A 19395-nucleotide genomic window follows, 5' to 3' on the forward strand; every position below is an offset into this window, starting at 1 on the left:
AGCTTCCATGACTACAGTTACTGGCCAGGCTACAAGCCAGCCCAGATGCCAATACCACTGTCACCACCACCACCTCCATGGCCACAGCCCATTTATGGTGAGCTTTCTAAAGCATGTTCTCTTTATCTGATTCTCAGCACAGTCCTGTGGAGTTGATTGGGAGTGATCATAATCTCTATTGCACAAAGGTGAGGAAAAGGGAAGAGGGAAGATGGGAGGACCTAGTGACTTTCCCAAGGGCAGCAGCTCACCCAGCTGTGGTCCTGGCACAAGCAAGTGAGCTTCTAAACTCTGCCCATCGTACTTTCCTCTTTGGAAAATGGATCCTTCTCTCTCTTTTTTTTTCTTTTGAGACAGAGTCACGCTCTGTCGCCCGGGCTGGAGTGCAGTGGAGCAATCCCAGCTCACTGCAACCTCCGCCTCCTGGGTTCAAGCGATTCTCCTGTGTCAGCCTCCCGAGTTGCTGGGATTACAGGTGCGCGCCACCACGCCTGGCTAATTTTGGTATTTTTAGCCAGGCGGGGTTTTGCCATGTTTGCCAGGCTTGTCTTGAACTCCTGGCCTCAAGTGATCTGCCTGCCTCAGCCTCCCAAAGTGCTGGGATTACAGGTGTGAGCCACTGCGCCCGGCCTGGAAAATTTACCTCTAATCCCAAATAAAAACATTCCCCTCACCCACCATTGTCTCCTGCCTCTGAAGGTGTTAAAAAGTTAAAAAGAAACTGCAACTGGCATCTGGCCTCTACTTCCCATTCAGACGAATGTGAAAGTACTATAGGCTTCACCCATTTCTCTCCTCACATGAGACACAAAAGAGTCTCCAGCCTGACTTCAGGGGCTTACGTCACTTTTGCCCAGACTCTCCCATTTCTTTCCTCTATCTCTTTTTTTTTTTTTTTTTTTTTTTTAAAGTCTCGTTGTCGAGGAAGTGGCGCCCTTCACTTTCATAGCATCCTCAGTCCGAGTAGCTGGGACTCTGCCACCTATTTATACTCATCTCCTGACCTTGATCCACCCGCCTCGGAAAACAGGCTTGAGCCACCGCGCCCGGCCTCCTCTATCTCTTTTTAAACCCTTTTTTTTCAGACAGCTTTTGCTTTTTTAAGCTTGTCTTTTAAGTCTTTCAATTAAAAGAAAGAAAGAAAGAAAAAAAAGATACAGCTTCCAACTAAAACACAGCCACCAGCACCCAAGGACTGTCATGCCTCAGGAATTTAAATTGTACTTCATTTGGCATAATCTGTGTTAAAACAATATAGCATTATCTGCTTTGAATGCACTAGGCACCCTCAGGGTGGAGTTGCATTTTATATGAGTTATTAAATCTGGTTGGAACTCAACAAGAAACAGTGCCATGTGGGGAAATCCGTGCCGAATGGACCCTTGACTGATCACATTTCAAAGCCTAGCACTTTGCTAAAGGGCATCTTCCTTTAAAAATAAGCAATCCTATTACTCAGAGCCTTCTCTGCACACCATGTCTTTGAAGGAATTTGATAGTTTGCAAATTCAAAGTTGGAAATTAAAATCCCACAAATAAGACTTGAATCCATTTATTCATGCTAAAATGAATATAGTTTTGGAGAGCCTATCCTTATTAGGATCATTTCAGTATAATCTGTGATCTGGTGTGAGGTTGCTTAACTAACCTCCTGCCCGCTAAAGGAGGCATATTTTCTAAGATAAGCTCTGCCTTCAAAGGACTCAGGAGATACCATAGAATAATATTAACTGAAGTGCATTTCTTCTTAAATAACGTTTCATTGTTTCTTTAATCTGTGTTATTTTTATTTTGCCAGGCTTAGGATATCTTCTCCTCCTTCCCTAAAATGCATTAAAATAAATCCTGGCCCCTGCAGGAGTGATCAAAGCTCTACCATTCACAGAGGAATGTCTATTCCTCCAAGCTTGGGGAGGTTTCCTAACTAATGAGCTAGAACATTGTCAGATGTCTCATTGCCAAGTAATATATTAAAGTGCTTTTCTAATGAGATTTCTGCAAGGTAACCATAAAATCATAAAAAGCACACTAAGCTTCAGTGAAGCAAAAACATTAAAAAAAAAATAACCAAATGCCTTTTAGAGATAGAAGAGGTCAACACAACAGCTAAAAAAAGCTAAAGAGAATTTGACAAGTAGAAAAATAAAGTCCAGATAATTTTCGCATTTGAAAAAAAAGGTGGACACAAGGCAGAGGAATGTGGTGGGTAGATAGGTCATTAAGGAGTTACCTGAATATCTGTGTATGGCTGAAGTACCCGCCTTTCCACTCATCCTCGTCCACTTGGAACATGGATCTGTTATACATAACTACATATGGCCCTATGAACATCTCTTTATTTTCAGAACTTTCAAGAATTTAGGAATACGATATAAAAATCTTGAATACCAAAGCTCTTGTCTCAGTCAGCCTGGGCTGCTATAACAAATACCGTGGACTTGATGGCTTAAGCATCTGAAGTGTATTGGATGGGAAGTCCAAGATCAGGGTGCGAGCATGGTAGGGTTCTGGGAGGCCCGCTTCTTGGCTTGTAGATGGCTGCCTTCTTGCTGTAGCCTCACATGGTGGAAAGAAAGATCATCTTCTTTGTCTCTTTTTATTAGTGCACTAATCCCATTCACCTCTCAAAGGCCCTGCCTGTGAATACCATCATAGTGGGGGTTAAAGCTTCCACAGAGAAATTTTCGGGGGGACACCACCAACATTCAGACCATAGCTGATCTCTTTACTAGAACCAACGTACCGAGGAATTCTTGCTCAAAGCGCAAACAATAGGAATGCCATGAAGCCTCTACCATGGATCACTCGGAAACAGTCCTTGGACGTCCTTCCCTTGGCTTTTGCTTGTCACTCCTCCTTCATTATTTAACCATGCAACCTCCCTGACATCAATGAAGCCAGGAAGCTAAGAAGCCAGCCATTTTGGTCACCTTCATGTAAGCATATGGCTCCAGCATGTTCTGTACAGATCTGACAGTCTTGCAGCACTGGGTCCCTTCCAAGAGGTAAAGAGTAGAACCGACAGATTAAAGGATCATGTGGGGTCTGAAAACCAGCTTGGAAGGTGATGTGGGTGTTTAGCTTAAGGAAGAGAAGCCTGGGGTGGGGACACACCTGTGAAATATGCTCTACATTTGAAGGGAAGCCATGTCAGAGAATGAGCACCCTTGATTTTAGTTACTTCAGAGGGAAGCACTAAGATCAAAGAATCATTACCTATTTAAGGTCAAGGTAACAAAGATCTGTCAGCAGTTAAGGATATCCAACAATAAACAGACTTCCTAAAAACGCAGTCATGTGTATCTGAGCAATAGTTGAAAGTTGTCAGGGATGTATCCTTCATCTTACTCACAATTTCAATCATATCCAATCAAATGATGGCTTGATTCCAAAGGGACATTTTTTATGAATAAATATTATTTTAAACAGCTAACCTCACGAGTACTGAGAAAAGATTTCTTCAAAACTAATAGTATTAAAGTATTTTTCAAAATACAGTACTCTGTATGTCAGTATGGTGTGGAAATAGAAAAACAAAAACAAAATATGGTGCTCTGGGTTTATACAAAAGAGACAAAGCAGAATAAGGCACACATTCATGGATGTTATATATTCACTTCTATGAGACCACAGGTCACATCCAAAGAGTCCTCCTTTTATAGCAGTTCTTCAAAAAAGGCATATTTATTTATTTATTTATTTATTGAGACAGAGTCTCACTCTGTCGCCCAGGCTGGGGTGTAGTGATGTGATCTCGGCTCACTGCAACCTCCACCTCCCAGGTTCAAGCGATTCCTCTGCCTCAGCCTCCTGAGTAGCTGGGATTACAGGCACATGCCACCACACCCAGCTAATTTTTGTATTTTTAGTAGAAACGGGGTTTGACCATGTTGGCCAGGCTGGTCTCAAACTCCTGACTTCAAGTGATCTGCCTGCCTCAGCATCCCAAAGTGCTAGGATTACAGGCATGAGCCACCAATGGCTGACCAAAAAAAGGCATAGTTTAAAAGGTCAGATAATTGACAGAACAATTTACTCTGGCACTCCAAGGCCAATGCAAATGCTGGAATGCAGCCTTCAGGTGAATCTTATACTGGAGCACCATCAGTCTTCAGGAATGTAACAGGAAATGAAATGCAAAGGGAACAGAACTGCGCGTCACTGCCGGGTCACTCACAGAATCTCTGCATTCACACAGGTCTGCATTCAGATCCAGGTGATGTTGGCTAAATGACTTAACAGTTTGAGCCTCAGTTTTCTCATCTACAGAATGGGGTAATAACAGCGCTCAGCCCTCGTGGAATGTTGTGATGCAGGCGCAGAGCTTCCCATGCTGTCTGGCACACAGAGCACTCAATCAATAAATCGGCCCTGTTACTTACAATTTCAAAACAATTATTTTAAAATGCCAGAGGATTTGTTTCCCTGGTTAAGGGCAAGCTGGACCGGATGACTTTCATGGTTCCTGTCAACGACCACATTCTATTATCCTGTTTCATGTTATTCTTTTCCCCCCTCAACTCACTCCTGCCACCCACCACCCACCCCACTCAACTGTGGCCACAGTAACAAAATAAACAGCAACACCTGTTCACTGACTGCTCACTATGGGCATTCATATGGGTAAATAATTTAACCCTTGTGACAGCCTTGTGAGGCTGGTACTGTCTCCTATTTTACAGAGGAGGAAACGGAGACACAGAAAGGTTGAGTAACTTGCTCAGAGCTACAAGGCTCATAAATGGTAGAGCTGGGATTAAAAAGCTAGATACCTCCTAACCACTATCCCATATTACCTCATAGGTAACCTAAAATTCTGCCTCAACAAATCAATTAGCCGCTGCACAAGTAAACTACCTGGTGTAGCTGATGGGAAAGTGGTAAAACTCAATTTCAAATTTGTCTAAAAAAAAAAAAAAAAGAAAAGTGGTAAAAGATCCAGTGTTTGCCTTCAATCTCTTCTTCACAGTTTTCAATGCAGTTCTTCCAGCTCTGAATTTGAAGAGTTTCATTCCTACGTATCGATTTATCTTCTTTCCCTCTCACAGAACACCCTTACCCTTGATGGGCCAGTGATAAAAATACACATTTCCCATTCACTTGTGAGTTTAGGATGTTTTTTAAAAAGAGCTCTACCATGTTTCTTTGATCTTTGCTTTCAATGCAGATGGGATCCATGGAGAACCAGCTAATCCAGAGCCTACAGAGCCCTGAGCACGGTCAGGCATTTCAGAAATGCACTTGGATGGTAACTAGGAGATTTCTTGAACAATGGAAAGTTCCCAACAAAGCTGCTATGGCTCAAGAGGACCAGCTCCACCACCCACCCCTGCTGATCTGGGGGCTACTACCTGGGCTGAGCTGGCTCCCGTCCACAGGTCCCCCAATCCTTTGGCTCAATTCAATACCTCCTGCTGCGGTGGCTTGTTTCTTCTTGTCCTGAATGTTGTTTTTCAGAGCTGATGATTAATGCCTTCCATTTAGGGTGAGAAAAATGACCTTGCTGTCTATGCAAGTGAGGATCATTTATACCGTCTACAAAAGCAGCACACATGTACTCGGCTCAACTCAGAGTATTTCTCTTTGCTGTCTTCTTGTTAAACACCATCGTTTCTTCAAGCGAGGTTTATATTGTCTTGTGATTTCCCTTTTTTGGCGTGTGTGTGTGTGTGTGTGTGTATGTGTGTGTGTGTTTAAAAAAAACAAATTGCAGGTGATACATGGCATTTTGTGTGGCTAAAATTCACATCCCACTGTACTTTATTAGTAAAAGCTGTTTATCCCCCGCCTTTCAACACTGTTGGATGAGACACAAATAGAACCATTTCAGTTTTCCAGTTGAATAGCCATAGGGAAAAAAAAAAAGAGCAGAGCCTTGCTTATCTCTGTGTTACACATTAACACGGTCCTTCTTTGCAGAGGTTCTTCAAGGTAGACAGACTTTAAAAAGTCAAATAACTGACAGAATAATTACCCTGGCACTGAGAGGCCAATGCAGATGCTAGGATGTAGCCTTCAGCAAAATTCTACACCGAAGTTTCAGTCTTTAGGAAAGTAATGGAAAATGAAATGCAAAGGGAAGGGAATTTCCCAATTTCTCCACTAAGATTTTTGTTTTTTAAACCTCAAGTGAAAAAAGTCTAGTAAGTCAAATTCTACATGAAATCTTCCCAGTTATCTTCTGTCCAACAATCTCCCCTCCACTGACATCTAACAGCTTTTCCTATCACTCTCATGCTATTTGTCTCATTAATAATTGTTAATAATAAAAGTTACTACTATCCTTACCACTGCCTCTATTACCATTTACTGAGTTTACTGTATGCCAGGCACAGTGCAGGCTCATCCACATATTATCTCAGGCAACCCTCATAGGAATCTAGTGAAGTGGCTATGCTTATTACCCCATTGTACGGATGAGGAATTGGAAGCTTTGAGAGCTTAAATAAGTTGCCCAGAATCACAGAGCACATGGGAAGCAGAGCCAGGATTCAGGGTAGGTTTGACTCCAGAACTTCCATCCTGACCACGATTCCCACAGTTTCTGAGTGATGGCCCATTGACATGGCCCTTTCTCCCAACACAGGGTCTCCCACAGGGCTTGGTGGGTACCCGAATGAATGAATGACTACAAGAATGAACAAAACGAAGAAAAAGTGATTGTGATTTCTGAAGACTAGGTTTTCAAAATAACATACTTTATCTCAGTAAGAAAAGCAGGAAATGTCTAAAACTGAGTATGGGAATAGTTAGGAATTTAAAATGAGATAATTTCTCTATCTGCCTAAGATTCAAAGGAGGGAAATTGACACTGCTGCATTCTACTCACATTGCCCGAGTGCTCCAGCCTACAGGGGTTACAGCTGAAACAATAGAAGCTGACATATTCAAAAGAACATTGATTGCAGATACATGAAGGGTTTTATTAAAGTTGTTATCAGAACCTTTCTTCCAATACTGAGCCCCCATCTTCACATTTAGAGGAAGATTTCTGAGTGAAATTTATTTTATTTTTTGAGACAGGGTCTCACTTTGTCACCCAGGGTGGGGTGCAGTAGCACGATCATGGCTCACTGCAGCCTCTAACTCCTAGGCTCAAGTGATCCTCCCACTCCAGCCTCCTAAGTGGCTGAGACTACAGGTGTGCACAACCACACCTGGCTGACATTTTCTTTTCTTACTTTTTATTTAGAACCGACCAGAGAGAATACTAGGCTTACTCACCCTCCCTATGCCTACCGTGCTCACCGATTCAGGAGACAAACCAAACAGCCAATGAAAAGGAAAATGCTAAAAGACATTAGCTGGATCAGCACTGCCAATGAAAGTGTGTTGGGTCACAAAAACGACCTGCAGCTTTCCTTTCCACTGCCAAGGGGATATCTCTGTTGGCTTCCGCTCATCAATCCCTCCTCCTGGTCCCTGGCCAGTGTTCCCAGAAATCTCTCCGGTAGGCTGAGGATGCTGACAGATGCCATCTGGTCCTTCTCACCTTTCCTTTCCTGGAAGTCAACACCCATTCCTCTATGGAGCTTCCCCCTTTTGTCAGCAGGGGAAGTGAAGATCCCAACCTGGGTACTTAAAATGGGCCTTGAGTGATACTTTCTGGAACATTCTTAGCTTCAGGGTGGGGCCCAGGGAAAGTGCCTCTAACGATCCTAATGTTAGTTTTAAACTTGCTTGGTAATCACTTTGGAATTGTCCATTTTTTTCCACAGAGTTTTCTGGCCCATACTCAGCTATGGGTTCTAAGTATGAAAGCCTGTTAGGGCATTAAAAATGACTGCTGTTAAAACGCTTAAGAATTATGAAGGGAGGAAGCTAATGCTTAGATTTACCCCCCGCCAGCCCCTCCCACTCATACCATAGACCACATATTTTCCCTCCAGAAAGGAAAACATTCCTGGCCTCTGTTTAAATGTTTATCAGAGGTTGTCTGGACTTGTAAAGTCTCTGAAGTCACATTCTTTATTAGTCACATCCTTCTTGGTGTGTGGTGTGACCCTCCTATCAGGGCAGGGGGAATGCTGGGCCTTGTGCAGAAATCATTTGGTGCGGGAAACTACCACCCAGGGATTTTCATGTAGCCCAAATACAAGCAGAAGTTGAGCAAGGACCTTGAGCTTCTCCATGGCGGCAGGGCTTCCGTTTTGAATATGTGTGAAAAAAAATTCCTTAGTTCTGAGTCGGGCGGGGCCTTGATTTTAAAACAAAGCCCCAGCATGAAGTCTGGCTCCAGAGAAGGACAAGTGGAGGTTCTAGGTCCTCAGCACAAAATAAAGGACTATTCAGAGTTCTATTCTGGCTCTGAAGTGCTGCTGCTTTGGGTTTGCAATCGAATCACCCTGCCTTCCTGGTCCTTTGACGTTGATAACTTAGTTTCTGCTTGGGATTCTGTGTAAACAGTTTGCATCCAACAGACTTCGGCTTACTGGTGAAAGGCACTGTTGTAGAACTGACTAAGGGATGCTGGTGTGTGAGAAAGAAAGGTACTACTAGAGCAACAGAAAATGCACTGACTGGCAAGCAGGGGAAGTGGGTTTTGGTACCAGTTCTCCCCACATTTTAGTTAGTCCTCAGTTTTTTTTCATCTGGAAAATTGAAAGGTTGAAGCAATGATCTAGGAGGTCCTTTGGGGTCAAGAATCTTCTCTCTTTGTCTTTACATCAGAAGTGGAGGAACAGGTGTGAATAACAGCTCAAGGAATATCAGTTATAACAAGAAAGACTTTCCTGAGAGAAGGCTGAGTTTACAAAGGATGCTCTGTGATTTTCCTCTTTTGACCAGTGTGGGACCCAAATCGTGGTGTCAGAAAGCTCTTCTGAGACCTGCATCTTTGGAGTTGCCGTGTTTGAAATCTCTTAGACTAAGATGATACAGGGAAGTGGGTAGGGAAAGGGTTAATGGTGAACTGAAATCTCACCCCAGAATCATTCTAGATCTATGAGTATATAGTTTTAAATTTGAAACAAGTTTTTGGTAATTAAAAGAAAGAAAGAAAATAACCTTCAAAATTTGGTTATGAGGCATATCAATGATGTAGTGGTTCAGTATTCTTTTAAAATATTTTGTTGCTATTTTAAAAACTGCAAAAGTGCATGCTCACTGTAACAATTCAAACATAGGCTGGGCGCGGTGGCTTACGCCTGTAATCCCAGCACTTTGGGAGGCTGAGACGGGCGGATCACGAGGTCAGGAGATCGAGACCATCTTGGCTAACGTGGTGAAACCTGGTCTCTACTAAAAAATACAAAAAACCAGCCGGGCGAGGTGGCGGGCGCCTGTAGTCCCAGCTACTCGGGAGGCTGAGGCAGGAGAATGGCGTAAACCCGGGAGGCGGAGCTTGCAGTGAGCTGAGATCCGGCCACTGCACTCCAGCCTGGGCAACAGAGCGACACTCCGTCAAAAAACAAAACAAAACAAAACAAAACAAAACAATTCAAACATACAAGTATATAAAGCAGCAGCAAATTGTCTACTTTTACCTCATGATAATTCTAACCCCCCAACAACCTATATAAACTGTTTATACATGTGGTTTTATTTTTTAATGAAAATTTCATTAAAAATAACATGCAAGCTGCTTTAAAAATTTTTTTTAAGTTTTATTTTAAGAGACAGGGTTTCTCTATGTTGCCTAGCCTTATCTTGAACTCCTGGCCTCAAGCTTCCTGAGTAGCTGGGTCTACAGGTGTGCACCACCACGCCTGGCTTACACTGCCTTTTTTCAGTGAACAATCCATGTATTATATATTAACCTTATTAGGTCAATACACATAAGTCAAATTCATTTTTCCAATAGCTGAAAAATGTCCCCAAACATGGGCATACTTCTTTAAGAATATTCCAGATGTTCCAAATTCTTCTATATACGAACTATAATACAATAAATATTCTTAATACTTATGTCCCTATGCATTAGCACTTTTGTTTCTGTAGGAGAGGTTTCCAGAAATAAGATTGCTAGGTCAAAGGGTATGAGAATGTTTAATTTTAATAAATACTCCTAGATTACTTTTGAAAAGCTTGTTAGGAATTCTGGTCTTGGCAATAGTGCAGGAAGGTCCCCATTTCCCCACACATTTCCCAGCAGTGGGAGTGAGAAATTTCCAAAAATTTGGCCAAGTTGAACAGGGAAACATTATAGGTTATTATTGTTCTAATTGCATTTCAGGACTCATTGTGAAGTTAAGCAACTCTTCACATGTTTATTGGCCACTTGCAGTTGTTCCTGTTTTAATTCACTATTTATTACTTTTTTCTTTTTCCTATCGCTTTATTGATCAACTTACATGAGCTCTTGTTTACTACAGATATTTACTTTGCTTATCATATATTTTGCAAATAATTTCTCCAGGCTGTCACTGTCTTCCTGTTTTGTTTATGGTTTTGGCTGCCATACAGCATGCCACGAGGGCAGTGATGCTGGCTGTTTAGTACGTTGCTGTGCCCTCAGCAGCAGGAATAGTGCCTAGCACAAAGTATGTTCTCAGTAAAAACAATTATCTCATGAATGGGTGAATGAATAAGTAATAAACTTGAAATTTTAATGCAGCTAATCTGTTAATCCTTTCTCTTATGGTTTCTGGGTTATCAGAATAGTTCTATTTTATTAGTTTTACTTTTCTTGCAATTAATCCTTTAATCCATCTTGAATAGTTTTTTATTAAGAATTTTTTTTCTATTTGGAGTCCTAATTCATCTTAAATTTGTTCTGCATGTGGTATGAAGCAGGACAAATTGACCCTAAAGTTTGGCCATTACTTTGTGTGAAAAGCATTACATGAAATGCAAATTCTTTTTAGAATTTATCTGAAGGTGTCCTATACAGTAAAATACAAATAGGCCCTACCACTCATATGTTGTTAAAATATCTAAAATTAACTAAAAAATAAAGATTGGATAATGCTTTTCTGAAAGCTAATTTTGTTCACATTTTTGTTTGATTATATACGATTACTTTTGTCTCAATTATCAATGAATGCAGATTATCAGGGAATATCAACACAAAATTTAAGTATGTGGCTTATCATCTGTAATGAAGTCACTAAATTGTATACAATTTATTTAATAGCAGCATATGCTGGTTTAACAGAATCAATTACTCAAATTTCAGTATTAAAAAAATCCCTTTAGCCAGAAATGATGTGCCTTTTCTAAAAATCATGAAGAAAAAACATGGACATGAAATGGTATGCAATGAATTCAACATTATACAGAGTTGAACATTTTGAGGGTAAGTCACATGTTTATGCATTATATTATTCTGATGTTAGCAGTTTAAACATTTTCCAAGATTTCTTTAAGATTCAATCACTCCACCTCCTCCATGAAGCCCTCCTAGTTGGAAGTCATGGCTGCTGCTTCTGGACATGTGCAGCAATTCTTGTTTCCACCACTCATAAGGCACTGCCCACAAAATGGCTTGCAAGGAAACTGAATTGCCTCTATTATTCAATGGCTACTGTATTTTCTCTGGCAAGATGAGGGGCTGTCAAATGGTTTGATGATAATGTAATCTTTTCCCTTATAAGTCATTTACTCTTTTTACTCAGATGTTTAAAAAAAGTTTTTTTTCACTGGGTTGTTCAGGCTGGGTTGCAGTTGTGTGATCACAGCTCACTGCAGCCTCAGACTCCTGGGCTCTGGTTGTCCTACCACCTCAGCCTCCCAAGTAGCTGGAACTACAGGTTCATCATGTAGTGTAACATCATGCCTGGATAATTTTTTTTTTTTTTTCCAAATGGATACAGGGTCTCACTATGTTGTTCAGGCTGGTTTCAAACTCCTGGGATCAAGCGATTCACCCACCTTGGATTCCCAAAGTGCTGGGATTATAGATGTGAGCCACTGCACCTGGCCTAGATCCTTTTTTCTTTTTCTTTAAAGTGCAGTGATTTTTTCACTAGAATATCAATAGGTATTTGTCATTCTAGATCCATATTCTCAGATATGCTGTCTGGTCTTTCAAAAGGTAGTTCTACATTTTTCTTGTATTTCAGTGAAGTTTTTTGGAGTTATAGTTTTTAGTGTTGGCTTGCCTTCTTGCTTTGGTTTCCTTCTTAAGTGATTCCTATTATCCATATGCTAGATCTGCTCTGCATATCTTCAGTGGTTGCTTCTTTTTATCTTTCTTCCTTTCTTTTTAATTTAATAATTTTCCTCCTTTTAACCTTCTAGTCTTTTAAGGGATTCTCTATTCTTCTTATTTGCTATTGTGTTTGTTTTGGTTTCATTTCTGAAATAACAACTGAGGTCTTCACCACATTTTCGAGTTATTCTAATTTTGGCTTAAGTTGTTACTCTTTATTTGTATTATTTAAAAAATGTCTTTTAGCTCATGTTATTCAAATAGTCGGTTATAGTTTTCACCTGTTTGTGGACATGCTTTCACCGTAGGATGTTATTCTCTTTCTCTCTCTCACTCTTTTCTTATATAAAATTTCTTTCTAGTATGGGGTTTGACCTTAATCCTTCTCTGTGCTTTTTTAAAATGTAAAATTGGTTTTCCAAAGCCTTTCATGGAGACATTGTCCAAAATGCCTTTTTGCAACTCCTCAGAACTCCATTTTGTGTTGTTTTCATTTAGTGTTAAAAACAGTAACTTGCTTTCTGTGATTTTCTGGGTTTTCTCCTTCACTTGTATTTGGCCTTTTCTTTTCTTCATCTCTATTGTTTCTGTCCTGCTCAATTTTGATTCTATTCCTAGTAGTTTTTCTTTGGTGAAGGGCCCTGTCCTGGAAGGGAGCTGTATTAGTCCATTTTCACATGGCTATGAAGACATACCCGAGGCTGGGTAATTTATAAGGGAAAGAGGTTTAATGGACTCACAGTTCTCCATGGCTCGGGAGGCCTCACAATCATGGTGGAAGGCAAAGCAGGAGCAAAGGTACATCTTACATGGTGTCAGGCAAGAGAGCATGCACAGGGGAACTGCCCTTTGTAAAACCATCAGATCTTGGTTATTCACTTATTCACTATCATGAGAACAGCATGGGAAAAACCTGCCTCCATGATTCAATGACCTTCCACCAGGTCCCTCCCATGACACATGGTGTTTATGGAGTTAAATTCAACGTGCGATTTGGGTGGGAACACAGTCAAACCAATCAGGAGCCCTGGCTGGGGGTTCTGAGAGTTCATGGGTCCCAGGCTGCTCAAGCCCCTTCCACCCCTTGGGTCCCTTGCACTCACCCACTAATGGACTTTCCAGTGAAAACCTGCTGGCTATGTTTGGATTGACCTATTATTGGATCTGCCATCACCTCACTACTGCCCTCTGCTTCCTTCCACCTAGCTTCTGACAGCCTGCAGGCTTGGTGGCATAGGTGGTTTGTTCCAATCCACTTATATTTTGGCATTTGTAGGGATAGCTTGTGACATTTTTGTGGTAAATGTTGTCCATGGGGCTTGGGTTTTGGTATCTAGAGGATTTATGTTTTTGTTTTCTAATTTTAAAAAAATCGTGGTAAAATACACATACAAATTTTACCATCTTAGCTTTTATTTATTTTTATTTTTGAGACAGAGTTTCACTCTTGTTGCCCAGGCGGGAGTGTAGTGGCACGATCTTGGCTCACTGCAACCTCCACCTCCCAGGTTCAAGCGATTCTCCTGCCTCAGCCTTCCGAGTAGCTGGGATTACAGACATGCGTCACCATGCCTGGCTTTTGTACTTTTAGTAGAGACGGGGTTCCACCATTTTGGCCAAGCTGGTCTCGAACTCCTGACCTCAGGTGATCCACCTGACTTGGCCTCCCAAAGTGCTGGGACCACAGGCGTGAGCCACTGCTCCTGGCCTAGTGGCTCAGTTATTATGAAGGGATTGAATACAGGAGACCGACACACTGCTGCTGCCTCAGCCCCATTTAACGGTAACCCCCTGGAAACTGGAGTCTGTGTTCTGTGCCCCACAGCACCAGGATGGCACCTGACACACAGAAAACACTCACACATTTAAGTGATAAATGAGTCCTTCTTAATTCCTCTGTCTTTTGGCAGGGTGATAGGATGCTTTCTTGTACTCATTAAAGTGATTGATGAATAACATAAAAGTTGCCATCAGTACCTGGACTAATACCTTTGCAGGTAAATATGCAACATGAGCTTCTAGATGGGAGAACACTGTCAACTCTTGAGTACCCAACTAATGAAGGACAGGAGAGGAACAGACTATCTTAAAAGGATGCCGATTTTAAAATACTTTATATTTTGCTCTGTATAAATTTGTTGTAGCAGATTCCTTACTATTTGGTTCATGCTAACATTATAACACAGGAGTCCCTGGGTACTACTTGCTAATAGTGATTTGAAGGGGAGCGGTGGACCAGAGGTACATAGGTAAAAAAAGTAAATAACTGACACAGCTATACAAAAGGTTATAGCAGTTAACTGATTGGGCATATTTGAGAGTTATTGCTACAATAGTTGGTAAAGTCAGAGGGAATACAATCTTAGATTCATAAAGGCCTAACAGTTACAAAGGCTTTCAAATCTGTGACTTCATTTATTTCCATAACCCTAATCCTTTAATACAGGTCCTGCTTGCTCCATTTTACAGGTGAGAAAATAGAGGGACCAAGAGATTAAGTAATGTGTCCATGATCACAGTTAGTCAATGTATAGTCAGGATTCAGATGCTTGGCCAGGTGCAGTGGCTTATACCTCTAATCACAGCATTTTGGGAGGCTGAGGCAGGAGGATTCAGACTCTTTTCTTCTAAGTTTATACTGTGTTTTTATTTTGAGATAGGGCTTTGCTTTGTCCCCCAGGCTGGAGTGCAGTGGCGCAGTCATGGCTCACTGCAGCCTCAAATTCCTAGATTCAAGTGATCCTCCTACCTCAGCCTCCTGAGTAGCTGGGACTACAGATATGCACTACCATGCTTGGCTAATTTTTTTATTTTTATTTTTATTTTTTTTTTGTGGAGACAGGGTCTCACTATGTTGCCCAGACTGGTCTTGAACTCCTAGTCTCAAGTGATCTTCCTGCCTCAGCCTCCCAAAGTGTTGGAATTAGAGGTGTGAGCCACCGTGCCCAGACAGTTTAGTGCTTTTTATAGCACTATTGTTGTATCTGAAAAGCATGGTGATGTAAATTGCCACGAATCTAATGTTAAAAGAACGTAGGCTATAAATTGTAAGTATATAAAAATATTGAGGTTCTGACCAGTCTGGGCAAGAACAGCCCTCATTTTCTCCATATAATACCATCCAATCATTCCTGCCACTTTCAGTTTCTGCCTCTACCCTTCATCCCGTCTCTAGGCATCCCTCCAGAAAAAGAGGGAAGAATGAAGGTAAAAGTACCATAGTATGACATTTGAGGGCTGTTTCTGAAGCATTTGAGGGCTGTTTCTGAAGCATTAGCCACCACTCAATCTGGCAATGGCCAGATTGAGACCCTATTGTGTGGCAAGTAGTATGCTTAGAATCTCATATGAAGTTAATACTCTCACCTACCCTTTGGGTAAGCAATATTGTCCCCAATTTAAAGATGACAAAATTGAGGTTAAGAGAAGCAACTTGCTGGCCAGGCACAGTGGCTCACGTCTGTAATCCCAGCAGTTTGGGAGGTTTAAGGCAGGTAGATCACCTGGAGGTCAGGAGTTCGAGGCCAGCCTGGCCAACATGCTGAAACTCCATCTCTACCAAAAAAATACAAAAATTAGCTGGGTATGGTGGTGGGCACCTGTAATCCTAGCTACTTGGGAGGCTGAAGCAGGAGAATCGCTTGAACCCAGGAGGCAGAGGTGGCAGTGAGTGGAGATCACACCACTGCACTCCAGCCTGGGCAACAGAGTGAGACTCTGTCTCAAAAAAAAGAGAAGCAACTTGCCATTTAATAATCACACGTTTAGTAAGTGGGGGAGTAGGGATCTGAACCCCACACTCTCCAAAACATTAATCTCTGTTACATGTATGACTTAAATAAGCATAAAAACGTTACAATAATTAGAAATTCACCATACTTAGATCTGAGGATGAATTGAAGTTTATACAATTTATAATAATGAAAGTATAAGCAGTTTTACTGTATCTATCCATATGTAATTATAATAACTTTTTCCTCCTTTTGAGCTCATTTTAAAATTAGCCCCTTCCACATATTAAACTAAATCAGGCAGGAACTCTCAATTCTGGTAGCCATTATTTCTGTGAAGGAAAGAGTGAAATGTCATTTCCTTAAAAATGGACTCTATGTGGATCTCTGACATCTTTCAGATACGACTTCTTTCCACTGAACTTTGAGAATGACATATTTGCCACAAAGCTTTCCACTTCCCGCCCCCCCCCGCAAGCTATAACCTATTTTATCATCTGTTTTCACATTTCAGTGAAGTCTGATGGGGTCTGTGGTCTCTAAAACACTAAACTTCTAGTCACCCTTTGAATTCACCTTCAGCAACTGTGTCTGAAATGAAAAGCTGAAAAGAAGAACTACTGCCCAGCTATGGCAGACATTGTAGCTGGCTGACTCAGCCCCAGTGTCCACCACCCTCTTCTCTGTCTCTTTTGACACTAGGGCGGCCCAGTGATCATTTCTGACCAATGAGATTAGGCAGAAACATTTATTCCTTCTAAATGTTTTTAATGATGACGATGATCCGAGGTGCAGCAGCCTTCTTGCTATTATTAAGCATGAAGACAAAAGTCAACATACAAAGGATGATAGAGCAGAAAGAACGAAAGAACCCTGGTCCTTGACAGCACTGCTGAGTGGTTAAACCCACACCAGCAACCATCTACACCTAAACTCCCTGTTCTACAAGCAAATAAACCCCATTTTGGTCAAGCCACTAGAGCCCGGTTTTCTGTTACTTGCAGCTGAACACATTCCTTACCAATAGACCAGCTACTCTCCTTTTTGGTCATCATTCTTCTCTTCCTCTTCCCCAAATCCCACCATCTCCTTATATGTTGAGGGAGCTGATACAGACTAGGATCTTCACATCAGGTACAGACTTAGGTACCTAAAAGTATTTACGAATGAAAATGTCATAATTATACAATTGATTCAGAAAACTGCTGTGAACTGTTCCTTCACTCTTTGTTTGTGTAAGAATTTCCTGAGTTGTGCTACCATGAGAAACGTACTATTTCCTGCTTTCTTGTCAGTGTCTGAAGTTAGGCTTTCTAGTTCTTATGATATACCTTATTTTTAAGGACTTAGTGGGTCACAGTCACATTCTTATTCTGTAGTGTTGAAATACACACACACACACAACACAATAAAATCTCCCCAGAGCACTCAATTTTATTCAAATTGATTGAACATTTAATTTGTTCCCCACAAAGTTCTTAACACTCTTCAGTGATAGAGGCTTTATTTTTAGAAAACATGTGAGAAGGCTGGGCATGATGGCTTATGCTTGTAATCCTAGCACTTTGGGAGGCCGAGGCAGGCAGATCACTTGAAGTCAGGAGTTTGAGACCAGCCTGGACTATGTGGTGAAACCCCGTCTCTACTAAAAACACACACACACACACACACACACACACACACACAAATACCCAGGTGTGGTGGTGCACGCCTGTAATGCTAACTACTTGGGAGGCTGAGATGGGAGGATTGCTTGAACCTGGGTGGCACAGGTTGCAGTGAGCTGAGATTGCGCCACTGCACACTCCAGCCTGGGTGACAGAGCAAGACTCCATCTAAAAAAAAAAAAAAAACAGAACAAAACATGTGAAAGCAACAGTTTATTTGATTACCTTTTCTAGTTAACATTTTTCACAGAAAATGAAATGATACATTGGTTATTTAATGCCGCAGAGCTGACAGATCCAGGCAGTGTGTATTCTTTGGGAGTTGGATCACTTGTAATTAACCACGCTGATGACGGGAACCTGGGGGATAATTTTTTCATGCTATGTTAGACAACTGCCACTGCCAACACCTGGAATTTAAGTTGCTTTAATTTGCCAAAACAACAGCCTTAGAGTCTCTGGATGTGTTTCTTCAAAAACACATACATGGTTTAACAAAACAAGCAAAAGCATATGTACTTCCACATACTGATAATGACGATAGTATCTGGAGATTGTGGAAATGCAGTGTAATGTAGGATATATAAGATTAGGAATGAAAGAACTATGAATGAATGAGTGAAGCATATTTATGTTTAACAGGTTCTGACACTCAATTTTAGATTTCTTTGGATTGAAATGTGGGTACGTGTGTGTGTCCGTGTACACAATTCACCTGGATCCCTTGTTCCAGCTTCATTCAATTCCCATTAACAGTGGCTCTGCTTGGGCACTCAAACACACTGAATCTTGGTTGCCTAATTTATTAATACAACGTGAGGATAATACTTTACCACACGGTTATTGTGAGGATTAAAAAGGCGATATGCATATGAACGTATGTGAAAATTCTTAGAAAATGCACTGTGCTGTTATTATTCCTATCTCCCAGTCAAATACGGGAATAATTCTGCCTGAAAATCACACGCAGCTTCTCCGTTTTGTAAATGTATTCTCAGCACTGTTTACCATATTAACAGGAATACCCACCTTACAAAGGACGATTGTTGCTTAGTGTGCTGGAGATTAAAGGGCTTGAGAAAAAGGGAAACAAGGCTTTGCCAGCCTCCTTAAGGACCCAAGGAGAGCTCCAAGGACATGTGTGGTAAAAATATTGTAAGTAAATTCTTTTCTAGTTTTAATAAGTGGAGCAGGAAACAGGCTCTCCCTAAGAGGTGGAGAATAATAGTATGTAGCAGAAACTGAGGTGAAACAAGCCGTCAAAGCATGCTCTCAGTATTATGCAGGGAAGCTGCATTTAAAGAGATGCTGAGATTCAACTTGGAGGTATGCCACTGATTGTAGTCAAATAGAATAGTAAAGACCATTTTCTTTCCTTCTGTGAAAAAAATCTTAAGGACAAAACCTCCAAATTTCACAGTGTTTCCTGTTTACATCTCAGATGGGTGGCTGCGCTTACAACAAACATTTTCAAGCTGCTCTAGTAGGAATGTGGATACTTTTTGTGAACCTCAATTCAATTATGTACAAAGGAATATTCTTTTCTTCTCCCTGTTATTTTGAAATATTTGACTGACCAAATTGGACTTAAAAAAAGAAAACTATTATAGTACACATATCCTTTCTTTCTGTTCTTGCTGGAATAACTCTTCATGATCTGAGATAGAAACCATGATTCCTGGTAATATTAGATGCAAACTAGACAACAGGCAGGGTCCCTGGTTTTATGGCTAGTAACTGCAAATTTTATAAATAGAAACTAGGATGCAGGTACAACTCTCAATGGCCTCTATGCCACTGAAGATACGCAGTTACAATACAAACCTAATGATAATTAACAAGTAATTTCTATTGTATTATTGAAATGTTTTGCTTTTAGCCTATTGTTTTAAGGAGATAATGTGTC

The 19395-nt window shown here is 41.1% G+C and overlaps 2 protein-coding genes across 4 annotated transcripts in view; both read right to left on the reverse strand.

The window, feature by feature from the left end:
• SPINK2 (serine peptidase inhibitor Kazal type 2) overlaps positions 1-19395 on the reverse strand; it is a 467655-nt gene that overhangs the window by 248805 nt on the left and 199455 nt on the right. The gene's annotated exons all lie outside the window — the stretch shown is intronic.
• The window catches only part of IGFBP7 (insulin like growth factor binding protein 7), a 78730-nt gene that overhangs the window by 40431 nt on the left and 18904 nt on the right, over positions 1-19395 (reverse strand). The window lies entirely within an intron of this gene.

Source organism: Macaca thibetana, chromosome 5 (assembly GCF_024542745.1).
Source record: "Macaca thibetana thibetana isolate TM-01 chromosome 5, ASM2454274v1, whole genome shotgun sequence".
In the NCBI taxonomy this organism is placed as follows: Eukaryota; Metazoa; Chordata; class Mammalia; order Primates; family Cercopithecidae; genus Macaca; species Macaca thibetana.